A 7,454-nucleotide genomic window follows, 5' to 3' on the forward strand; every position below is an offset into this window, starting at 1 on the left:
ACTCTCTTCCTATACAGTTTGGACAGTTTAAGATTTCCTATAATTGTCAGAAGGAGAAATGGTCTCTTAATAAGCTCATTTCATATTGTGTTCAAGAAGAGGAGAGACTGAACCAAGAAAGGACTGAAAGTGCTCACTTAACCAGTACCTCTAATGACAAGGGCAAAAGAAAGAAAATAGAGAATCCTAATGGCGATGCTTCTAAAAGTCCATTACAAAAGAAACAAAAATAGTTTAATAAATGTTTCTTTTGCAATAAAGTTGGACACATGAAGAAAGAATCCACAAAATATCATGCTTGGCGTGCAAAGAAAGGATTGCCTAAGCTATCAGAAGACAATTGATTCTGAAAGATGAATATGTTTAGAGATGTCAAATCCGTAGTGATGGAAGTGATAGAATGTTTTAGATTATTATTTTGTATTGGTTTTCTAATTTTGGTTTCGAAAGACATAGTGTACCGTCATTTAGGCGAAATTTGATTTCATTTGTTTCTTTGAAAAAATTTTGTTATTTATGTTAGTTTGGAAATAATGAATTCAAATTTTGTTTTATTCAAGTTTTGTTGAAACCAATTCACTTTTGGCAAATAATAATCTATATATTATTCATACAGTGACTTCCTATTATGAATCCTTAAATATGTAATTGTATGATATTAAGCATAATATTTTTTTAGGATATTAAGTTTAGGGGGAAGATTAATGTTTAGAGGAAGAATCGTTGAAAGTAATCTGATTCATAAAGTTCAAAACCTCTAGTAAGTTTAGAACCTCTATAAGAACAAACTCAAGATCCTCATAAACATGTGCTTAACGATGGGGATTCTCTAGTTGTTAAGGGAGAAGAGTTTAGTCTCAATCAATGCCCAAAAGAAAGTTTAGAAATTCAAAAATGAAGAAGATTCACTATGTTTCAGCGGTAAGGAGTCACTGATGTATGTCCAAGGATTTATGCATCTGGATATAGCATACACTGTTAGGGTTCTAGGCAAATATTTAAGCTATTCATTAATGGATCTTTGGAAAGCAGCCAATAAAGTTATGAATTTTTTCATGAGAACAAAAGTTTATAAGCTCACGTATAGAAGGTCAGACCCATAAGAGATCATCAAGTATTCTGACAATTTTGTAGGAAGCCAAGATAGTTTAAGATACATTTCATGTTACAATTTCATGCTAGCTAGTGGTGTAGTTTCTTGGCCTATTACCAAGAAGACTCTTATGGCTTTATCCACTATGATTGCAGAATTTGTAGCAACTTATTAGGCATCAAATCAAGGTATATGGTTGATTTATGTCATAGGGCTGCGTATTATGAAAGGAATTGAAAGACCAATCAGGTTATATTGTGACATCAAATCAGTTCTTAAAGAAAGAGTACGAAGTGGATGGATTTCCATAGAACACTTAGGGACAAACTCCTTGATAATATATCCTCTTAATAAGGCAATTACACTCAAGGTCTTTCATGAGCATATTGCTTATATGAGTGTTTTACAGTTTGAGAAATCTTTGGTTCAATGGGAGTTAGTCATCTTTGTGCATTTGTGTTCTATATTTGGTTTTCATGTATGCACACATTTTGGTTTATTATTCTTAAATTACACTTTGTACATTGTTAAGTCCCTGGCAAGTGTATCAGATCATTATCAAGTAATATAAATGGGTAAGTCCAAGTATCGTCTCCCAAGGGGCTCACAGGCCTTACTTTTCATGTAAACAAATCGTGTAAGACTTGAGAAAAGAATTAAATTGAGGTGTGTATGCAAAGAACAAAAATAAACATGAAAATGCAATGATTCAATTGGCTTTAAGAAACTATGGTTGAATGAAGTTCTTGGGGTTTACAATTTCATCTTATCCACCCTCATATATATACTCTTCTTATTTAATCAACTTATTTATCATATTGTCATGCAAACTTTCTTAGTCTACCCTTAACCCAATCCCTTGGTGAAAAGAGCCTATTACTAATTACTGGCTTGTTATCCCTAGCCTCCTCTAGTAATTAATAATACATGATAAGTAGAAGCAAAATACAATTGATCGTCCTACCCCTATCCTTAGGCGGTATTAACATAATCAAGGAATTCAACATCAGTTCATGACATTACTATACGTCCACGTATCAATAAAGACAAACAACATTTACCGAATGAGTTAAACGATAAAAGCATTAAGCAAAGGTGAAGAACCCAACAATTGATAAATCAAGCATATGCAAACATATAAAATAAATAAGAATTTGGATATATGAGAGTTTCAAAAGATTACATTGTTCCCCAAAAACCTAAGGTTTAGTTCACCATAATCATGGTGAAACTAGATGAAAAATGATGAAAGAATGGAAGAAATAACCCTAAACTTGGTAGATTGGAGCCTAAGCATCCAATGAACCTCTTCCAAGGTGTGTGGAATAGCTTTGGACGTTTCTCTCTGCCAAAAGAATGTGTTTTGATTCGCACTAGGGCTATATATAGGCCAAAAAGATAACAGAAGGATCTCAGAATCTAGCTAATAAAAACAGACAACCGCTTAGGCACCTAAGTTCACCGCTCAGCGGTTTCCCTCTAGCCGCTTTGACCGCTCAACAGTCAGTTTTGTCGTTGAGCGGTTTTCCTCTAATTGCTCTGGACGCTTAGCGGTCCATTCTGGCGCTCAACGGTTCACTTGACCCTTCTTTTCATCATTTTTCTCCTTCTTTCATGGGTCTAAGTCCACCTTACTTCACTTCCATCTTCAATTCACCTTAAAACCCTGCAAAATAATGTAAAAAACAAGCATAGTATCTCTAAAACCAATTTTTGACTCTCACAAGACTCAACTAAGTGTTTTACTTGACTTTAAGCTCATTCTAAGCCATAAAAAGTGTGTTTTAATATCAAATTTAAGTATGAAAATAACGGTTGTTAGACCGTTATCATACATTAAGGTTATTGTATTGATCTCACTAAGATAAAGTAAGGACCGGTTGAAAATAGACATGTACAGATCACCTTCACGTAACTTTTCATGCTACACATTTCATGATGTATCCATGTCATTTGGTTCTATCAACATTAGTGATCACTGTTTGTTTGGTTGCAATTGTTGCAATTAAAACTACTTTGGTTCTACATGCGGATATAATCAATGGACGAGACTATGGGATATACTCAAAGTATATAATGGCAATTTTGAGCTCATAAAGTCTAACACATTTGTAAGGATTTATATGCATATATATATATATATATATATATATATATATATATATATATATATATATATATATATGTAAGTAAAAATTAAATGTGTTAGGATCATTATATTTTATTAGCCAACTTTATAAAGTGATCTAATTAAGATAAATATGGCTAAGGCTATATTTGTCATGAAAGGTATTGTGTAGAGACGAGCAATAATTATAATTTGTTAAAGGGGCAAAATTTCATGGTCTCCATCTGTGAGGAGCCAAATTTCATGGTCTCCATCTATGAGCACAACTATTCATTCCTGTTTCTTTCTCTTTATCCCCATCAGAAGAGAAAATCTAGAGGGAACTAAAGGTGAGAAGGAAGATCATAGACTAATTCAGGTTTATCATATACTAATTCAGGTTCATTAATTATTCCCAATGTCTTCAGGTACGCTCGCTTTACTATTTGGAAATTGGTTTATTGCTCCTTCATTAGTATATGTCAACCATAAATTCTAACAAAATATTATAAGATAAAAGGTTTTCTTTTTAATTTGATTGATTCACAAGTAAATTCGAACTTTATGTTATAACTATCTTCTTTCATTAATAAAATATGCGAAGAAAATGATACAACTAATTTTAAAATTTTTCGAACTTTATATTATATTTATCTTCTTCCATAATATGGGAGGAAAATTATATAACTAATTTTAGATTTTTCATTGAATGACTTGGAAGATATCTTGAATTTCGAAATTCGATAAAAACAATAAACAAATTTCGACCAAAACCACACATATTCCTTCGTTCCGTCGATATACACTGTCATAATAAGTTTTAATGAAAATGTAAACTAAATAAAAACGAAAACGAAGCTGTGGTGCAAAAAGAACCTGTGGTGTCGTGCGTGCAGGACTGAAAAACGAAGCAAAGCTTCGTTGGTAGGAGAGAAATTTTCGCCAAATTCGACAACTACAAGGATGTACACCAAAACAACATAGAGAAAACAAAGAGGTGCGACGCTAGGATTTGTGAAAATTCAAAACGAGTAAGTGTGGTGGGCGCAATGCGTTAGGTTAATTTAATTATATAGGAAAGAAAAAAAGTCAAAAAAATAACTGGATAATTTTGCCATAAAATTTGAAGGTGCAGGGAGAAATGTTTGAAAACAAAGCTATATACACCCTTTTCTACTATCTACACCCTTATTTTACACCAATTACTTTGGCATATAGTGATAATTAGTTAAATACACCATTAAACAAATATATAAAACTTAAATACTCACCATGGCATATAAAATAATAGCACCACCTTTTACTTGTGCCCCGAGCCAATACTATATGCTTCCCCCTAAATGCCCTGAAATTCAAAGTTTGTAGAGAATCTTTATTAATCTAATGAAAATATTTTGAAGTTTTAATTAATCATGTCACATTTGAATTTAGTATGCAAGTGTAGACGAAAACAGATATTTTATTTGTAGTTTATGGGTTTATTAGGGTAGGGTTGATAGATGCAGTACTCCTACGTAGGTAGGACTCTGAGTCCAAGCACTTGAACTCTGAACTCATTTGTCAGTCTCCAATCTTCAAGGTAGTGTGGACTATCTCTGTAATTGAGCTGTCCATACCCACAACAACACCATTCATGATTTTCAATTCTGTTACAGAATGTCAATGCTGCAATAATTAAGACATGCAATTTCAAAGTTTCTGTTCCTCTTCCTATTAATATTTTGGACTCATGCCACCAACTTGTATATGGAATTAAAATGATTTTTACCCTAATTTTGAAAACGATTTTACAATATTTTTTCGAAATTAAGAAAAAAATATTTGTAAAGTTAGTTTTTGTTTTAAAAAAACCATTTAGACCGCGATTATTCTTTCCATATTGTTGGTACTATGAATAACATTTTACACATTATCATTATAAAGTCATCTCATATATATATCAAATAGCATATATTAAGATTTGTTGTTTTGCGTGAATAATAATTGACATTAATTACATATATATGTGCTTTTTATTTTCAATTAGATCAAACATTTCTAGAAGAACAGAATTATTTAATTTAAAAAAATAAAGAATAAAATTGTAGTTAAAATTTTATAATTATTCGCTTAAAGAAACTATAGAAATCAAAAGTAAATTTTCTAGGATGATAGTTAATTGAAAATATATAGTGTATCAGTATAAATTTTGTGGGATCGAGAGACTAACTTGGATGACGTGGTTTTATCGCTTTCTGATATTTGGATTGTCTGGATTGCTCACTTTTCCTAGGTCTGGACCGTTCGCTCTTCTTTGACCTTGACCATTCGGTGGACTTTGATCTTTGACCGAGGGGGGAGTTACATGCAATGACAATTCGACGTTCAAGTTAGGCGTATGATGGAAGAACCTCAATTCTTAATTGAATGCTTTCTAGGTATCAGTGAGTAGAGTGTGAGTAGAATGTCAGTAGAACGTACCTGGCTCGTAGCCTTGGCTCTCTTTTATAATTTCTGTTATGGACCTTAAACTGACATAAACCCATTAAAATATAAACAAAATAAAATATTAACGATCTTACCTAAAAATATGGTTGGTTGATTATAATTTGCTCATATATATATATTTAGATATCTTTCATATCTTCAATAAGATATTCTTGATTTGTTTTGCTCTTTGTTGGATTGTTAACCCAATTATGCAAACGCTAGCCCAATTGCGGCCTAACTTCTTTTAGTTTGCTCTAACAAGTGTTGACCTTGACCAGACCGATCGGTAATAATATGTAACCGCTCGGCTACAATATCATACCGTACATGATGCCCCCCAAGTCTGAGTTAACAGTTTGACTTGTTTGGTTACGTTAACTATAGGACTTTAAGTGGTTTTTCATTGTAAGGGTCTTCTCGCTGCGCTACGTTTTATGATGCCACCTCATTTCTATGTAATAATTTAGTTTTTCCTACCTCTAGGGTAGTTGTAGAGTCTTGAAAGCAGGGTCGTCAGATCTTTTTGATCTTACGGTGTAGATTTTTGGTGGTTACGTCAGTTTTCCCATCATTAATGCGAAAGGATTTTCGAAAAATCTTGGTTTGTTCAATTGTCATTTTTGCGCCTTTTCTTCTTCTTCATCTTCCACAAGCCGTCGCACTTCTTCTCCAGTATTTCCTCTCTCATTTTCCAACAGGTAACTATGGATCCTTCCATTTCTTCAGATTGTTCTCCATTATCTGTCGAAGAAAGGGGGCGCGGCGACAATGCTGGTGCATCGGAGGGTTCTCAAACTAGGGTTCAATGTGGCATTTCCACTATGCTTAGCGACGAAAACACCTTGTGTCTATGGTGGGACTGTAGTTGAGGACCCCGAAAATCTCCCCTCTTCGTCTTCTAGTATTTATGAATGGGCCTCTCGAGACGTAATTGAATTTCCCAATGCTTTTACCAATAAAACTCTTTTGTTGGATTGGGCGAATGATAATTGCGTTAACCCTAGGTTATAGTTCTTGCATGAAATTGATTGTTTGCGGGGAGAGTGAGAGAGTCTTCCATGGTAGAGAGAGCTCCAGAGAGGATTTCTTCTACATTTACTCTTGTCTTTTTTATGATATGTATCTTAGGTTTCCTTTTAGCATTTTCCAAATGGATGTTTTGTGATAACAGTCTAAAAATCGTTATTTTCATACTTAAATTTGATATTAAAACACACCCTTTATGGCTTAGAATGAGCTTAAAATCAAGTAAAACACTTAGTTGAGTCTTGTGAGAGTCAAAAGTTGGGTTTTGAGATATTATGCTTGTTTTTAAATTGTTTTGCAGGGTTTTAAGGTGAATTGAAGATGGAAGTGAAGTAAGGTGGACTTAGACCCATGAAAGAAAGAGAAAAATGATGAAAAGAAGGGTCAAGTGAGTCGTTGAGCGCCAGAATGGACCATTGAGTGCTCAGAGCGATTAGAGGGAAACCGCTCAGCGGCAAACCTAACCGTTGAGCGGTCAAAGCAACAAAAGGGAAACCGCTGAGCGGTGAACTTAGGCGCCTGAGCGGTTGTCTGTTTTTATTAGCTAGATTCTGTAATCTTTCTGTTATCTTTTTGGGCTTATTTATAGCCTCAGTGCGAATCAAAACATATTCTTTTGGCAGAGAAAAACGTCCAGAGCTATTCCACACACCTTGAAGGAGGTTCCTTGGATGCTTAGGCTCCAATCTACCAAGTTTAGGGTTATTTCTTCCATTCTTTCATCATATTTCATCTAGTTTCACCATGATTATGGTGAAC

This window comes from Vigna radiata, chromosome 9, assembly GCF_000741045.1.
Source record: "Vigna radiata var. radiata cultivar VC1973A chromosome 9, Vradiata_ver6, whole genome shotgun sequence".
Taxonomy (NCBI): Eukaryota; Viridiplantae; Streptophyta; class Magnoliopsida; order Fabales; family Fabaceae; genus Vigna; species Vigna radiata.